The sequence below is a fragment of the Tiliqua scincoides genome, chromosome 3, assembly GCF_035046505.1.
Source record: "Tiliqua scincoides isolate rTilSci1 chromosome 3, rTilSci1.hap2, whole genome shotgun sequence".
Taxonomy (NCBI): Eukaryota; Metazoa; Chordata; class Lepidosauria; order Squamata; family Scincidae; genus Tiliqua; species Tiliqua scincoides.
The window spans coordinates 53,653,852-53,672,667 of NC_089823.1; the positions used below are offsets into that span (position 1 = coordinate 53,653,852).

Here is an 18,816-nt window from a genome sequence, read left to right on the forward strand (position 1 = left end):
AAACATACATTGAATTAGTATTAGCCACTGCTTTGTTGAAAATAACAGAACTTTGTTAGCCTTCCCACATGGGTTACCGCTCCCCCCCCCCATTTCAGTACAGAAAGCAGATCCATACACATTTTTGTTTCTCTGCCTGGATACCTTTCCATAAATGACTCAGGGCCCAATGCGATCTAACTTTTCAGTGCTGGTGCAGCTGCAATGCAGAACAAGCATTCCCTTACCTTGTGGAGGCTTCTGTAACTACCCTCCCACCCCAGGGTGCAGTGCATATCCCATTGGCATGCCTACATCAGGGCTGGAAAGTTGCATAGGATTTGCCCTCAGCCTGTAGTACACAAACCCGGCCCATCCATGCTGCCACCTGAAGTGGGTTGCATTAGTGCCAGATTGTGAGGGATCTGAAGGGCAGTGGATTTGGGGTTCTTTGCACCATGAGTTTGCCACCACTGCTTCCCTCCAGTCTGCCACTACTCCAAGCTGCACTGGGCTGCTTCATGCTCACTCAAAGGAGACAATTTCCCTATTTACTGTGCTCCTTACATGCTGTATTGAAACTCAGACGTGTGGGACTTCCAGTTTCATTTACAGGGATGTGAGAGTTCACTCTGTCCCTATAAATGAAACTGGAAGTCCCACACTTCCATGTTTTGCTGCAGTGGACAAGGAAGCATGGTAAGGGTCTGGGGTTTGTTTTTTAACCGCAGAGGCAATGGGCCTCAAACAGCATCAGGCAACATTTCAGGTTGCACTGCCCCTATACACAAGAGGTCAGGGTCTTCATTGGAGTGTGTATGACTCTGGACTGAAAACTAGGGTGTATTATCTGACAAAATAAGAACTGAAGAAAAAATAGGAAGGAGACCATAAAGGTGCACTGAAAATGATTTACTGCTCCAGGTCATTGCAAGTCTTCTCATTCTTTAGGGGCAACTGGTTATTCTGTTCAAAAGATAACTTAAAGCTCCCTGTGAGATATAGGAAGCTGGACTAGGTGGGACTATGGCCTGATCCAGTGGGGCTGTTCTTATGTTCTTATATCTCAACTATACACTTGCAGTACTTCCTTGAGGTTTTCTGACTTTTGTACTGGTGAAAGAGAACAGACGCCTCATTTTGATACGCTTCGCTGGAGAGAAGTAAATGAGAATAGGAAGATTCTGCTGGATTAGACTATTGAATCCTGTTTCCTACAGTGTCCCATAAGATGCTTCTTGGAAACCCAAAAGTGATACATGTAGGCAAGTAGCTCTTTCCTTCTGCTGTTTCCCAACAACTGGTATTCCAAAGCATATGGCATCTGAACTTGGAGGCAGCCTAGTGCCATCATGACTAACCATTATCCTCCATGAATTTGTCTGATCCACTTTTAAAATTATCTACCATCACAACATTTCGTAACAGCAAAAGCCACAAATTAATGCAGTCTCTGAAGACGTACTTCCTCCTGTAGCGCAGGCGTGAGCAGCCACTGCCATAGGAAAGAAGGAAGGCAGCTGGTATAGTGATCTTCACACCTCTTCAAATTTAAAATGGGGAGGATGAGAGGAAGTACTCTCACTTATAAGTGTGGGTCCAGACCAGAAGTTCTCAAACTGGGGCATCGCAAAGCCCAACCCTGAGAAGCTCTGCCTCTGCTGCCTTCAGAAGCGGGGGAAGGGAAAGGCAGCAGCATGATCCCCAGGATCGTGCAGCTACCAGGACTGATCAGGGGTGATTTTCACTTACCTGAGCCAGCTCTTGCCTCCTGGGGGTGTGGAGAGCTCTGCAGAAGTCTCTGCAGGACCCCCAAGCCTCTAAAAATGTAAAAAAAAAAATAGTAGGAACCTCCTTCCGATCAAAAACAGGAAGTGGGTTTCAACTTTTTTTTTTTTTTTTTACCTTTTTGGAAACTTCAGGAGCCCTTCATAGCTCTCCACACTCCCAGAAGGCAGGAGCCTTTTCAGGTAAGTGAAAATCAGCCGCGGCAGCAACACAACATGAGGGTCATGCTGCTGCCTTTGCCCCATCCCCACATGCACTTACCTCTGTTGTCAAATTCCTGAGGAGTTTGAAAACCAATGGTCTAGGTCAGTGGTTCTCACACATTTTGCACTGGGACCCACTTTTTAGAATGAGAATCTGTCAGGACCCACCAGAAGTGATGTCATGACCGAAAGTGACATCATCAAGCAGGAAAAATTTTAAGAATCCTAGGCTACAATCCTACCCACACTTACCCAGGAGTAAGTCCCATTTACTATCATTGTTAAAAACATATACATAGTAGCCTGTTAAAAGTACAGATGTGTAAGTACATATTTCCTCAAATGCAGTCACATACTATGGTAGCATCAAGTCTAATAAAATGAAAATAAAATATTGAAATGAGTGGGGACCCACCTGAGATTGACTTGCAACCCACCTAGTGGGTCCCGACCCACAGTTTGAGAAACACTGGCCTAGGCAGTGACTGGAATGGGCTTCCCTGCTTGTGTCTGCCTGTAATGGCTGTTAAACAGAAAATCTACAACAGATGTGGGGAGTGGCCACAGTACAGTGAATGTTTCATTAACACGCAAAGCAGCCACTAAACTAATTACGCATCACCACAGGAACTATAATATTGTTAGGACACGATATTGGGAAAAAGAGAAAGGGATTGTATGTGAAGAAGCATCATCAGTGGCAGAGGGAATCTCAGCAAAGCGGTTTTCACATGCACCTTCCTTTTCCATCATAACAAGACTCAGTCCAAGCCTGGAAGGAGACAGGTTAAAACAAACGTGTTAAATTTACAATGCATCCAATGTATGGCTGTACAGATGTAACTCCCATTGTGTTAAAAGGCTTAATCTGAGGAAAATGTGTATAGAATTGCAGCCTAACTGTATTTACTCATACAATATTCTTTTAGCCAACATGGAGTCATTTTGTCATTATAGGCATTGCAGAAATTCAGCCCATGTCTTCATTGTTCATAAGTTCCAGGTAAACGTGTACATCTAGCTCACTGTGTGAGTGTATTTGCACACTAGGTTTTTTTAATCACACGAAACGCTGGACAATATGTAATATAATCAGCTCATGCTTCAGTTAGTGGGTTAAAAAAAAAGCAACCTCTAGCAACAGTGGGAGAGAGGAAGAAAGAGAAACTGATGTGAGATGCATACAGAAAAGGAGTGATATTAACAATTCGATGAATTCCTAGTTGGTACAGCAGATTGAGCCAGATGCATACATTAGTGGCTGTCTGCTGATGATGTGAGCTGTGCTCAGTGCGGTGGAAATGAAGGATCACCTAGTCTCTGACACCGGCTTATTTGTACGTTTTAATTTAAAAAAGGAAAACCACTGTTTTACGCAACTATCTTAACTCTTGCATGATTGTCTGTTGCCTCCCCTTACCTTTATATTGTTTGCTAATTTGCTGTCAACCTGGAATATGTTTAGCAATTTTCCAGCAAACATCAATCAAATAATGAGAGGAATAATAAATGCTCTTTTGTCTGCCCACATATTGTTGGCATCCTTCAGTCTCGGAAGACCACGGTATCGCACCCTGAATGGTGGTTCTTGAAGTGAGTGTCCTCTCCAGTGCGCGAAGCCTGGGTAGCGTAGATATGGGGGACAGTCTGTTATCCATGCAGCAAATCCCCCCTCTCCACGTCGCTGAAATGGTCCAATGGAAAGGCAGAGGCCAATACGGTTGGTTCCAGCGGTGTAGCAGGAGTTGCCAGAACGTGACTGTGTTCAGCCTCAGGGACTCTGGCTCGGATTTTGCCTCGAGGTTAACTCCTGAAGCCTTTTCCATAACTGGATGTAGCCACAAGGCAGTGGAGGTTTGGGATCAGAGTTTTCCTTCTCCCAGATTAGCTGCCTTCCCAGACTGACGAGTCCCATCTACCCGGTGGCTGTTTAGTCGCCTCCTATGACAAGTACAGCCGAACTGAGGGCCTATTCTTATCCCCAGCCCCCAGGGGTTAAGAGCCATCCCTGGGTACCTCTGCCTGCATACAATGACATTATTCATTATCGTGACAATCCTGGGTTTTAACTTTGAATTGTCATCGAAGGGATGCATCTATTTTCCCAAATACCATTTTGAGTTTTCAGTCAAGACAACACTTTTCATTTATTCCTTACTATGAACGCATTGGTTGATCTTGCCAAGGAGAATTTTGTTGAAGGCCTTTCACTAGCCTTAAAGTTCTGAACAGCCCAATCATGCCCAGAAGCGCATGCATAGTTGTGGATGCAGCGTGCGTTGCATGCTATGGGCTGACTGAAGACCAGGCAGCCTTGGACAGGTAAGTAAAGAACATTTTTCACTTTCCACTCTGTAGGCTGCCTGGTCCCCAGTGGGACTCCTCAAAACTATGCCAGCTCTTTGGTTGGCATAAGTCTGAGAAGCCTCTGGGGCCTCAGACTTATGCATGTATGCCTGTGAGCAGTGCAATTGCTTGCAGAGCATCCACACCTCCACCCCACCTTCCCACTACTCTAAGACCTTCTAAAGCTTATCTTGGAGCAGGGGAAGGTGGTGGAAGTGGCTGCGATTGCTTCAAACATCCTCTGATGATGCGGCCTCGTATTTCTCAAGACCCTTATCTTTTGGTAAAGAGAAAAGTGGTGGAGTTGGCTGCAGGTGCTTCAGCTCCCAACAGAACATTGTCTCCTTACTGGAAACTGGACTGGAACTACAAGACCCAGTGCCCCAGCAGGAATTCCTTAATTCCCCCCCCCCCCATAGAAACACCTTTCCAGGGAGGTGGCTCTCAGGAAGGGAACAAACACAGTCCTGAGCATCTGCTTGTCTGCTCACAGCAAATTGCAACCTGGGCTGTGTGCTTCTCAATTCTACTTGCAAATATGCTATGTTCAATTTTCCAAGTGCCCCACGCAAATGTTTAAAGCAACCCTATTTCTCTGGAAGTCCACAGTGGCCAGAAAAAGAAGCTGCTTCCAATTTATTAATCAGAAGAAAAGTGCATGTAAGAACATATATTCAAAAACATTGTAGTTCTAATTTTATTTATTTCCTTGTATATTAGGAAGGACTTTATATTATTTAGGTGAATTTAGCATTAGCACCCATTGGACATCCTTCTTCAGTAACAACTTTCGTTCTTGTTATCTTCAATTTCTGTGATTCTGTTGCTGAGTGTCATTGTGTTCATTACATGAAGCACATTAACATCCAGTGTCGTTAATGCATTAGGTTGATATAACTAGTTGCCAGTTGCAGGGGTCTTAGAAGACTCTAATACTATATTTAGAGTTTATCACAGAACTGATCTTGCTGATTCCATTCTGAAGCTCATCTGGTGAGCTTTCAAAATTTGCTTTCATTACTGCTTAGCTAGGAATTCAAGGTCATTGTCGAACTATGTGCAGTGATGAAACTATGTTTTCACAACATGAATAAGCCTTTAGATTATGCAACATTATTTTTGTTTCTCCCCTTCCCTTGTAGTAAATATGATAAAAGTAGTAATAAGAACAGCGTATGCGCTGGCAGCGTCATCTACTGATCCTATCGGGTCCGTACAGATGCTCAATGTTGCAAAAGTGCCATAATGCACGCCTGTGATACTCTGTGCTGGTCTGGCACTGGCTTAGCACGAGACAGCACTGGGTGGAGGATGGAGGATCACTGCCCAGAGCTCTAGGTGAGTGCTAGGTGGTGGAACGGTAAATTGGGGTGGGGGGGAGGAGTTCCAGTGTGGGGGGAGGGCTGGGGAAGGCATGGTGAGGCATAGGAGTGGGGTGGGAGGAGGCGGAGATGGCGGCAAGCACTGCCGCCATATCCTAACTCCCCCCTTCCAGCCCAGGAGACCCAACGTGGGTCTTCTCAAATCTGCCTGCTCAATAGCGGGTGCAGATCCAAGGTGAGCTATCGGGGCTGCCTGGCCAATACAGGGGGTAAGCGATCGTAAGATCCTGAGTAGCCCCATTGCTACTTCCCAGCCCCATGGGATGCAGTGGTAGCCATTTTGGTGCCGCTGCAGCCCTAGGTGCTGGGAAGCGCAGATTTGGGCTTCCTAGCAGCCGTCAAAAAAGAATTACTAAGTTTAAAGAGAATTCAACCCATGGACACAGATGAGACAAGCATTGCAGTCCTTTGCTTGACCGTTCAGAAATAAATAAGTCCCATTGGGTTCAATAGGATATACCCCTCAGTAATTGCACAGAGAGATGCAGCTGAAACAGAATTAACTTTTTAGAGATGGGCCTCCTAATCCTAAATATTTGTGTCAGTGTCACATTGCTACAATGTTACCAAAGCACCATCTCCTGTAAAGCTGCCCTGAGAAAATGGTTAGCATCACGTATGTGACGCCCTATGCCTTTAGAGGGTGCAGCCATACCAAATCCTGGCTGCACATTCAGTCGGACTCCAGTATTCTGGTCAACTAATTTATTGACAGAGTTGCTACTTTTGTTGAGAACAGTGTTTCCACGTTTCTTATGCTTTGAAAGATACACCACCGAGACAAAATGTCTGCAAGATCCTATTAAAATCAGCTTGGCCTATGACAAAGTACTAGCAGTGTTCAAATCTCATTTGTTTTGTGACTTTAATAGATTCCCTATCATAATACGATGCCTTTGATGAGGTACATAGCAAAATCATTCCTTTAATGAAACACTAGTCATGGAAAGAATGGGATGGTGTTGATTCAAAGACTGAACAGGAAAGGAGGTCCCATTATTATTATTTAATTCCATTTGCCTAGTAGGAAGCCTTGGTATTAGTTAAAACCCAGTATGAGTCTAAGTATATTGGCTCTAGTCTCCTCACAGAAAAAGTAGTCTTAGCATTTGTAAATGTTCTTCAGGGAGGTTTCTTATCTAGACAGCATTTTGTTGGGGGATTACACCACAATCTGTTCCCCAACCCCTCCTCCCTCACATGTCGCCTTTTCAACTTCTTCAAAGAACTGGAAGAAAGTAGATTCTTTTATTAATGGCAGAAAACAAACCGACTGCTGGACTTCCGTGCCAGGGCTCACATAATGCAGCAGGGTGGGACTGTAACAAAGAAATTCTGAATGCACTGAAACATGTAGTGAAACCCTATTTAAATTCACTGGCAGAGCTTAGGAGTGTACAATGAGGGGAAAGTTTAAAGTAGGATTGAAACAGGCACATAAAAGGAAAATATACTTAGTTTAAGGCATGCGTTTTCTGTAAGAGGTCAGTCTAGAGACTGTATTTCAGATACCCACAGTACATATATCCTTCTAGGATGTGCTTTTTAAATAGTGCAATCAGTCAGAAAACACAATTTTAAAAATCAAACATACAGGAATTTAGACTCATTTCTGTACCCAGCAGTCAGTTGTCTCTGTAATGTGCAGATTAATTTTCATATAATTACAGAGCAGTCCTATGCATGTCCACTCACAAGTAGGTCCCATTGTGTTCAATATGGTTTACACTCAGGAAAGTGTGTATAGGATTGTTGTTAGCTTTGGAAGGTTTATGGTTTGGGGGTAGCTAAATATGTTTTATATCCAACCACTTTCTAGAATATTTTTGTTGTGTGCTTAGGTGTAGTTACATTGACATTTGCCATTCAATGGGATTTCCAAGTTGGTTGCTTTCTCTTTATGCATTAAAAAAACCTTTATGAATGCCAAAAATGTATCATTTATCATTGTATATATGAAGAATATATATATATATTACTGTAAATATAATATAGAGCAGAATCTTTTGTTTTACGTAATGATATTCATATTCTTAAGAAATTACACTGGTAAATTGTACATGTGTGCCTAGGTTCTTATCCTTTTTTCCCCCCCTCCTCTAAGAAAATTTAACCTCCATAGAATTTTCTGCACATAACCTAACTAGATATAATCCTCTACAAATATACACAAAATATTCCCATATATCTGAATAAAGTTTAGGGCTGCTTTAATAAATAAGTCAAATTATAGAGCTGAAAATGACCACAGGCCATCAAATCTAACCTCTACAGCAAGGGAAAATAACCAACAGATATCAATATTAGACAAATGTTGCCATTTGGAACATGCAGGTTGGAGCACAACAGAACACATAAGATGGAAGCAAATTAAGCCACACTCTAAATCCTAGTCAGGTTAATTCTTCCTTAAATATGAAATTTTGTCTGATTTTATGATGCCTGAATAGCTAAGAGGTGGACAGAAAGTGGCTGGAAACTGATCAGGGCAAAATGGCAAGGTATTCACTGTGTATCAAGGTTCAAGTGAGTTGATGGATTTAGTCCCCGCCCCTCCACCCACCCCAACATGCACAGACATTTGCTATTACTATGTACTGAAGATCAAGTAGAACTAGTCTGGCTGATGGTGTGAAGTCAAACACTCCATGGAGGAGGGTTGTAGTGTTTGCCTGAACCTGTCCATATTAGCACCACACATTCACACAAAGCACATCACTTTTTCATTTCTTTCTATCTCTCAAGTAACCTTATAGAACCTTACACAAACCTTATAGAATTCTTTGAAAAGGTCAACAGGCATGTGGATGCAGGAGAACTTGTAGACATTATATATCTGGACTTTCAGAAGGCGTTCAACACGGTCCCTCACCAAAAGCTACTAAAAAAACTCCACAGTCAGGGAATTAGAGGACAGGTCCTCTCATAGATTGAGAAGTGGTTGAAGGCCAGAAAACAGAGAGTGGGTGTCAATGGGCAATTTTCACCATGGAGAGAAGTGAAAAGCAGTGTGCCCCAAGGATCTATCCTGGGACCGGTGCTTTTCAACCTCTTCATAAACGACCTGGAGACAGGGTTGAGCAGTGAGGTGGCTAAGTTTGCAGTCGACACCAAACTCTTCCGAGTGGTGAAGACCAAAAGTGATTGTGAGGAGCTCCAGAAGGATCTCTCCAGACTGGCAGAATGGGCAGCAAAATGGCAGATGCGCTTCAATGTCAGTAAGTGTAAGGTCATGCACATTGGGGCAAAAAATCAAAACTTCACATATAGGCTGATGGGTTCTCAGCTGTCTGTGACAGATCAGGAGAGAGATCTTGGGGTGGTGGTGGACAGGTCGATGAAAGCGTCGACTCAATGTGCGGCGGCAGTGAAGAAGGCCAATTCTATGCTTGGGATCATTAGAAAAGGTATTGAGAACAAAACGGCTAATATTATAATGCCGTTGTACAAATCAATGGTAAGGCCACACCTGGAGTATTGTGTCCAGTTCTGGTCGCCGCATCTCAAAAAAGACATAGTGGAAATGGAAAAGGTGCAAAAGAGAGCGACTAAGATGATTACGGGGCTGGGGCACCTTCCTTATGAGGAAAGGCTACGGCGTTTGGGCCTCTTCAGCCTAGAAAAGAGGAGCCTGAGGGCGGGACATGTTTGAGACATACAAGATCATGCAGGGGATTGACAGATGCTCTTTACACTCTCACATAACACCAGAACCAGGGGACATCCACTAAAATTGAGTGTTGGGAGAGTTAGAACAGACAAAAGAAAATATTTTTTTACTCAGCGTGTGGTTGGTCTGTGGAACTCCTTGCCACAGGATGTGGTGATGGTGTCTGGCCTGGATGCCTTTAAAAGGGGATTGGAAAAGTTTCTGGAGGAAAAATCCATTATGGGTTACAAGCCATGATGTGCATGTGCAACCTCCTGATTTTAGAAATGGGCTATGTCAGAATGCCAGATGCAAGGAAGGGCACCAGGATGCAGGTCTCCTGTTATCTGGTGTGCTCCCTGGGGCATTTGGTGGGCCGCGGCGAGATACAGGAAGCTGGACAAGATGGGCCTATGGCCTGATCCAGTGGGGCTGTTCTTATGTTCTTATGTTCTTATGTTATGTTCTCACTTTCTGTTGTCTGGTCCAAGGCTCTTTCCATTTTTTATTTTGGTATTGTTGATGAGCTGACTTTGACTTTGAGACCTGAAAAAACTGCTGTAGGATCCAACCACAGTGGAGCAAGTTATATCAGTAATACCTGCCTTGAAATCCTCAGCTAGGATAGGGCTCATTCCGAGATTGCAGTCTCTCAGAGCAAGAGACACTGCCTCCTTCTCCTGATTTCTGGAAGAATGGGGAGAAAGTTGTCTACAACAATCCTGAGAAGACTATTTAAACTGCTGAAGGTGATGCGGCCGTTAATCAAAATGATCTCAATCAAGTAGATTTTTAAGTGATTATTCTATATTTTATTTGTAGATTGTAAAAGTGCCACTGCCCGCATCACTCACAACTTAAAGCATGTTAAAGAAATTTGAGAAACTGGACACTCTAGTCTAGCACAGAAGGAGCTGGTATAATATCATTTTATGAGATGCTCTTTACCCTTGTGCCTTCTTTATTATTTTCAATATAATTGATCTATTTTATTAGGTAATTTTGATGCATTATAATTATTGTGGATTTCTTTTTGTTGCTGGACCCACTGAAAAGCACAAGATGGAAGTGCAGTCTCTCCATTTTCCAAGCTATGATAATGGAAGGCATTTAAGCCGAAACTGGTTAAGAACAGTTTAGAGAACTCTTATACCTCTTCATCTTCCTCCTAACCTGCACAAATTCCCCCTGCCAGTCTGGACAGGAAAGCTCCAACCTTCAGGTAAACAGGTGGCATCAATCCCTCTCCCTCATGTTGGTGCCACCCTCAACCACCTCCAGTTTTGCCAAGTGACACCTGTGCATCACTCTTTTTGTGAACCACATTCACTTCCCTGCTATGTCACGAACCAGAATGTTGTCAGTCCCCCAGGATAAGCCCAAGATGGTCAGTTCATTTTTCTTCATGGGGCTTACAATTATGGCACAATTGGGAATCTTTCTGGGTGTTTGCACAAGATACCCATCAGAACATGACGAAGTCTGCATACACACATCTGCCAACCCCCCCCCCCCCCACACACACACACACCAACTAAGTGAAGAACAGGTATCAGGCCTGGCTGAAGACCTCTCAGAACCTGAGGCAGCACATCAAATGCTACTGCCCTTATGTGGAAGCGTTTCACCTACTACTGCCTACTGCTCTAGCTTGCCACTCTCCTGTTCTCCAATCTTCCTCTTCCACTCTGTTCCTCTCTTCCTTTTGAAATCCTGAAAGGAGGAATAGGGGAAGCAGTCAGATGAGTGGACTGCCAATCTGCTGCCCGAGATGTCTCCGCCTGGTAGCTTCATGTATATGCTGGCCCTGGATTGTATGTGTGAAAAATAACAACTTGGGAAGCAGACAGAAGCAGAATGCGCAGTGTGTTGGCAGAAGGCCCAGCAGTCTCCCTCGGGGATCTGAGCACACCTGGTAGAAGTGCTCTTTGCCGCCATACATGCTTGATTTTTATATTTGTAAATAAAGCAGAAATATTACATGGGGAGATGAACCGATATCTGAATGGGAGAGCACCTCTTTGCATGCAAAAGGTCCCAGGTTTAATATCTGGCATCTCCAGGTATGACTAGGAAAAGGCCCTGTTTGAAATCTTGGAGAGGTGCTGGTCAGAGTGGACAACACTGAGCAAGATGAACCTATGGCAGAAATGTCACTAGGGTTGGTGTCACCCAGTGTGAGAAATCATGGTGTAGCCCCATTGGGCCTCCTCCCATACCAGACCATACAGAATCTTTAATAATGTTTTCTGTTTCTCATAAATGATAATTCCCATATATTGGTGAATGTAATGGCAATAGTAGTGATAAATAACTAGCAAAATTAAAATGACACCTTTAAATTTAAATGAAACATCTTTTCATCTGTGATCATCAATTGTGTTTTATTGTTTTTGTGGTTTTAATTGTTTTAATGTTTTTAGCACTGTTTTATTGTATTGAAATATTGTTTGTAAGCCATCTTGAGGGCCCTTAAGCGGGGTATAAATCTCTTAAATGAATGAGTGAATGAATGAATGACAATATCATAGACACATTTAAGATCAAGCAAGAGGATGCATGCCATCTTTTCACTATTATTCTGAGGTTTCTACTCAGAAAGAGGAGGACGTCACTCACCGGCAGTAGGTGATATAGTGCAACACATTGTTAACATGCTGTTCCTGGCATCTATACATTTGATCTTATAAGCTGTGGCACCAACTGGTAGCACCAGACCATTAATGCCAGCATTGCAACCTGATTGTTTTTGCATTTGTATCACTTCTGCAAGGGTACATGGGGCTATCCCATTTTATCTTCAGTCAGCCTCGCACTGTTAGGCTGAGAGTTAGTGACTTGCCTAAGCTCATCCAATTAACGTCACGGCTGAGTAGGAAGACATTCTGTCTCAAAAAATTACTCCAGATCCTGATCATAATTTTTAGACAATGTAATAGGCTATAAATGCTAATGTCATTCATTTAACCCAGTGAATGTAAAATATGTGGCTGCAACCTCTGAAGTAACTGGCTGCAGGTGGACTTGCACCATCCTGCTTATGCCTGTTTGGGTTATAAATTAGGCTATAAGAATGTGATGCCTGAGTTATAGTAAATGCAGGTAAGTGGGGCAAGAAGGACAGGAACAGGAACTAAAGGAGACCTCGAGGTGCAGAGAAAATTCACTGCCCAATTTGGAAGCATTAGGGGATTGGCTAAATCAAGTAGTAATCAAGGACCCACACCCATCAGAAGGCTCATTTGGCCTTTGATCCTAGTGGCAATGGCCCAGTGCACTACTGGAAGTCCTTGGAGGCACCATGAGAGGCTTTGCCTCAGGCAACCTGGCACTGTTTCTATGCTTGTGCCCAACTCTTCTTAGAACCATCAGGCATTTCATTCAAAGGGAGACCAGAACTTTCTTTCACACCATTCCACAATAACATACATAATCCGAATGCTTGAAATATTCCTTCAGTCGCTTGTCTTCCACACTTCAAGATCACAACTGCTTAGTCTAGTGTTACAGATGCAGTTTTCAAAAATTGCAATAGCATTTATCTTAAAAGCTGTTTTTATTCTGTCTTGCAGAGGTGTTGGAACCTCTGCGTTTGCAATGCTTGTTTCTTTTCCCTGCTCTTAAGTAAATATCAAGGCCAGTATTTCATCATCTTCTTATCAAAGATGAAAACAAAAAGCCCTGATCTTAGATAAGCACTACAAGTTGGTTAAGAAAGGAGATGGCTGCCATCTGTAGTCTTTCCAGACACTGCAGCAGAGCTCCAGACAGTCACCTGAGTATTATTGCTTTGTCTCAGCTATAAATCACAGGCTGGTAATGGCCAAGGCCGACACCTTGACATTTTCAAGAAGAGTAAAAGACCTGATTGGAATGGAAATCAATTTCATTTTGCAAATCTTCAGATGCTACTCCAAACACCTGCTTGTTCTTTTTGTGTTTCGTTTGGAATCCTGTGATTTTGATAAAGGATTAGTGGCACTCTCAGGCCTTTCCCTTCTTTGAGTATTGCAATGCCAAAGATTCATCTGGACGTGCACTATATGTGGATCCTGTCTCTGTTTGGATGTCTAAGGTTCTGAAGAAAGGTATGCAGATCTCCCTTAAAATCTTGATCAAGTGCCCAGGTATAATACCTCTGCCGGTTACTTCCTACATTCACTTCCTTCTTTTTCTTAAAGATATAAAGTTTTTCGAGCAGCCCAATCCTAACTAGGACTCGGCTGCCCTTTACAACAGCGCATGACACTTCTGTTATCATAAATTGCCATGCAAGTGGCATGAGCGGCATGCTGCTGGCAGCCATTTTGGGCCCACCACCGCAAAAGGTGATGGTTCCAGAGGCCTGTTACCAGCTACCTCCAGCAGTGAAAGTCAACTGATGGTGGGGGCAGGGAGTGGCAGAGGTGGACAGAACAGGCAGGGTAACGGAGAAATGGGGGAGCATCTGGGTAGGAATGGGTGCAGGCAGGAAGCAGGATGGAAGAGGGAGGGAGTAGTTCTCAGGGGCACCATCTTGTGTCCATTCCCTGCCCCTTTCTGACTCCTTTACTCTCCTCAGACTTGCATCAGCAAAATAGCTGATTCACTGGGGAGATTCATTAGGGCAGCAGAGCCTTGCCCTGAGGGAAGGGAACAAAAGTTCCCTTACCTTGAGGAAGCCTCCAGACTGCTCCCCCTGGAGGATACTGTATAGTGCACTCTCCCTTAGTGTGGCTGTGTCAGAAGGGGGCTTTAGTTAAGATGGGGCTGAAAGATACACAAAACATGGATACAATAATGGCTGATAAGCGTATTGCAAGAAGTGTATATAGACCTTTTGGGTTACTTCCTCGTTTGATCACGAAGGTGGAACGTTCTTGAATTTTTAGATTGGTGTGATAGAAGTACTCTTTCCCCATCTCACAGCTTAGTGAGAAAATTATGATCATGGCTTTGCCCTCATACCCCGAGGAGTTAAATGATAAATGGGACCGACTTTATTGAACATCCAACACATACTGCAATTGGCCCTAACACTCTGTCCTCTTTTCAGTGCAGGCTGTTGTATTAGAGGAGGTGGCTTGGATCTGCTGACTTGACCCTCCTCTTTTTTCAGGTGGCCCTGGAGCTGCAACTCAGGGCCCACTGTAGGTCATCTAAAAGCAAATCTAGATCCACAAATGACATTTCCCATCTTGCCACCATTCGTTCACAGCCAGGTTTATATAGTTCTCTTGTCATATGTGGACCTATATTTGTGGGTACCCCAGGAAGATATAAGGGGCTAAGAAGAAAGTAAATTGGGACTAGGGAAGGCAAGTGGTGTCAGCAGGCAGGGCCTTTAGCGACTTGCCACCAATCATTCACAATCAGGTTAATATAGTTCTCTTAAGGACCCTGCCTGCTGACACCACCTGCCTTCCCAAGTTCCAGTTAACGTTCTTCCTAGCTCTTTATACTTTCCTAGGGTCCTATATTGAGGAAGGTGGGATTATAGCACAATTGCTCCAGGCATCCATTTGTAGATAACTATAAAGTGTCTGTGGGCCTGATGACTTGAGGACACACCAGGCCACTGCCCCAGGTCCTTTTCTTCCTCTTCGTTCAGCAGGGCCTGGGCATGACCATTTAGTACACATTCCTGCAAACTGGGCAAGAGCTGCTTTCAAAGCATGCTTCTTTTCCCAACTGAGGTTGACTATCTCCTGCAAGCCAAGTTTGGTATTGGTGCTGCTGTTGCTTGCTGTTATGTAGACTCCCCACAAATGATAGAATGCTTGCAAAGGAGCATCCAGATTGGTGCCAGAGTTGCCACCTATCAGATGGAAACAAGACTCAGTAGACCAAGTAGTGGGATAATACTATCAATTTCCTTCTCCCACTAGCTCTTTTCTTTTATACCAGGAAGCAAATGATCACCTCGGTGGGGGGGGGGGGGCGGAATCTCACTGTATGAATAATTCTGCATCCAGGGTAGATCCCCTTCATGAGAATGGACTAAAGCAAGCTCTTGGTAGTCCACATTATCACATTTGCCCACAAACATGGAGGCTGCCACTGCAGTGAGTCCCCCACACCATACCAACCACATTCAAACTTGACTTGTCCAGGTATAAGGGGTGTACTTAAAAGCTGTCTGCACAGTGAAGTGTTTCCAAGATAATGTATCATTAGTATTTATCTCCTACAAAACTGGTGAGAATGTATAATATTCTGGGAGACTGTTGGAAATGTGATCAACAAGAAGGATCATATGTGGTGGGCTTGTAAGATAGCAAAAAAAAAAAAAAGGACACAAATTCACTCACAATTTTTAATTGGAATTTTAAAGGAATTTTAAGGATTATAGGTGGAGCCTATTTATCCGCGTTAGTTCCATTCTGTGACTCTGTGCAATTAACAAAAAACGCGTTGTGCTAAATGCCAGAGTTACGCAAATACACTGCAGCCTGACACTTCCAGATGGAAGCAAACTAAGGCAGCTGTTATCAATCCCCTCTCCTGCCCCTTCCTACTCAGCCCTCCCTGTTGCCAGCTGCCTGGCTTCTTTCACATGGGATGCTGATCTTTTAAGAGTTCAGCCCTATGCGTTTCTACTCAGAAGTAAGCCCCATTCCAGTCAATGGGACTTACTTCCAGGAAAGTGTGGAGAGGATTGTAGGCTATATCTCATGCTTTGCTTGGTGGGAAGGCTTGCTTGTGTCAGTGATTGCCTGCACCATCTCAATGGGGGGGGGGGGAATTTGGCAAACACTCCCTGGGATTTTTAAAGAAATCCCCTCTGTTGCTACCACACCTGTCCCTGTGTGAGTGAGAGTGACAGAGAGCTCCACCTCGCTGCATGTGTTCTGGCTACAGAGATTTTTGTCCTCTTCTTCAGCCTCTTTGCTGGCTCAGGGGCTCCGCTACTGTTCCTTTGCAAGGGGAACCTCTTCCAGGGCTATTTCCCTGCGTGGGCAAGGCAGAGCCTTTTTGCAGTGTTTTGGGCTGCCTGGAAATGGAGCAAGATGCCAGCGCAGGGCAAAGGAGGCAAAGGTGTGTGTGACTTTCAGTTCCCCCACCCCGTTCTTATTATATTATTATATATACTGAGACATTATACTGAGACAAATCTGCAGATAAAAAATCTGTGGCTAAATAGGCTGCACCTGTAATGTACAATTGAAAGAATAAACAATATACAAGAGATCTTTTTGTTGGGTTTGATGGATAATCAATTGGAAAAAAGACATGGTACTTTCTTTTTGTACATCATAAGAGCAGCGAGATTAGTACACAAAAGTGGAAAAGTGCTCCAGTACTCCTACAATAGTAGAAGATTGGTTGGTGAAGTTGTTGAAGCAAGCAGGATGGCAAAATTGATGTCTTTAGGGAAAAGGTAATAGATTTGTTTTTAGGTGAGTGGAATCCCATTAAGGCTTTTTTTGCAGGACTTAGGCCCAAATCCTAACCAACTTTCCCATACTGACTTAGCTGTGCCAATGGGGCATGTGCAGCATCCTGCAGTTGGGTGGCAGTCACTGAGTCCTCCCCAAGGCAAGGGAATGTTTGTTCCCTTACCATAGAACTGCATTGCCCTTACCTCAGTGCTGGAAAATTGGTTAGGATTGTTAATAATAATGATTAATTATTATTTAATTAATAATAGTTAATAATTGTTTGTATACCTTAGTTAATAATGATTTGTATACCTGCATTTGGAGAATGAGCAGGTAAAATGGATTTAATAGAAAGATCAAATTATATTGTGTTAAATAAGGTAATAGAAAATATGATGATGATATCTGTAGTGGAGTTAAGTGGAAGTCTTAAATTTTGTGTTGTGTTTTGTAGTTTTGTTTTTGGTGTTTATTTCTTCTTTGGTTGTAATTGTTTCTATTGTTAATAAATTTTATTTAAAAGTGTTGTGTTTTTTTTAAAAAGCCTGCACAGTCACTGCCTTTTGAGCTGCCCCATCCCCATGCTCCTGAGGTCCTGATCCCTTCAATCACATTTACACAAACCACTGTCACTGCTTTATAATCCATCAGACCCTGCTTCTCCAGCTGCATAATGAAGATCCCTGCATCCAGCTACCCCAAACTGTTTTCTAAATACTTTTCTACTGGTCTTTGCCCTTTAGAAGGCTTGCCCCTTTTTTTGATGGCTCTCTCCAAGTGGTTATCAGTGCCCTAATTGCCCTCCTTGTTATGATGAGGCTTGAAGGAGAAACCTGGAATGGAAACCTGGGTGCCTTACTACCCTTCTTCTGAGCCCTCCTAGATGTGATCCCATCAGTAGTCACCAAGTATGCAGGAAAGATGAGGCGTACCTCTTGAACGCAGCCCACTGTGGTTCCAAGACTAGATTGCTAGGAGACTATGCGCTATATTATGACTTGTCACAGGGATCAGACCAGGAACACTGAAGGCCAGACACCAGCTCAGTGCTCCCTGTGCTGCCAGAGATCTCTTGATGGGCACTCCAATCCAAGTGTCCTCCTGTCTACTGTCCCAGAGGTACTCATGAACTTCCCACTGAATCCAACAGCGAGGACCCAAGCAAGCAAGAACCAAGTCATTCTTCCTCCTCTTACAGCAACTGTGAGTGGGCTCTGAAACCCAACTAAGGTGCAGTGCCTCTAAGCATGCATACTTTTCTAACTCTTCCCCACAGAAGGCCCCCAAACCATTCCACAAGGTTGAAGCCTTCCAGTTTGCATCCTTGATCTGTTGCAGTCCTTTAATACCCCTCCTGGGACCAGCCCCTTCTAAAATGTGTCCTGAGGAGCTTAATAGCAAGAGTAACCTTAATGGCTGCATAGGCACTTTTACTTTAGCACCTCCACGAATGAGAAGATGCTGTCTTCCTGCCTGCCCTATACCAACTGAGATGATGCAGAGGTGCTGCTCTGTTCCATTAAATTATGAAATGGATAATATTCTGAGTCAGATTGGAGACTGCCCTTTAAGTTCTTTGTAAATTCAAATATCTGCCATTGCATGTGTAGTTGTCTTTTAAAAAATTTATATTTTTTTAAATTTATAGTATATTTATTCTACCTTTCTCTTCAAAGGGACCCAACTGGTTACAAAAAGCAGATGCAAAAATACAGAAAACATACAATCACAATTTTAAAAAGAGAATTACACAATAAACGAAAAACCATAAAAAATTAAGACAAACTTAAAAACAAAAAACACTATTACAATAAAACATAAGAGTAGCAGCTGGCACCATCTAGAAGACATATTAAGGGCCCATTCTATCCAACTTTCCAGCTCCGGTGCTTTCGCAATACAGCCATGAGGTAAGGGAACAAGAGTTCCCATAAATTGAGGAGGCCTCTGTGACCGCCTCCCCACCATAGGATGTAGGACACACCCCATGGGCACAGCTGCACCAGCACTGGAAAGCTGGATAGGATTGGGCCCTAAGCCTGTAAAAGCGAGAAGTCATTAAAAAGGCCAAGAACTCAGCAGGCTTCTCTAAACAAAAATGTCTTCAG

General features: G+C 43.5%; 1 long non-coding RNA gene across 3 annotated transcripts in view; it reads left to right on the forward strand.

Moving 5' to 3' along the window:
- LOC136645417 (uncharacterized) overlaps window positions 1-18,816 on the forward strand; it is a 398,421-nt gene that overhangs the window by 320,966 nt on the left and 58,639 nt on the right. The window lies entirely within an intron of this gene.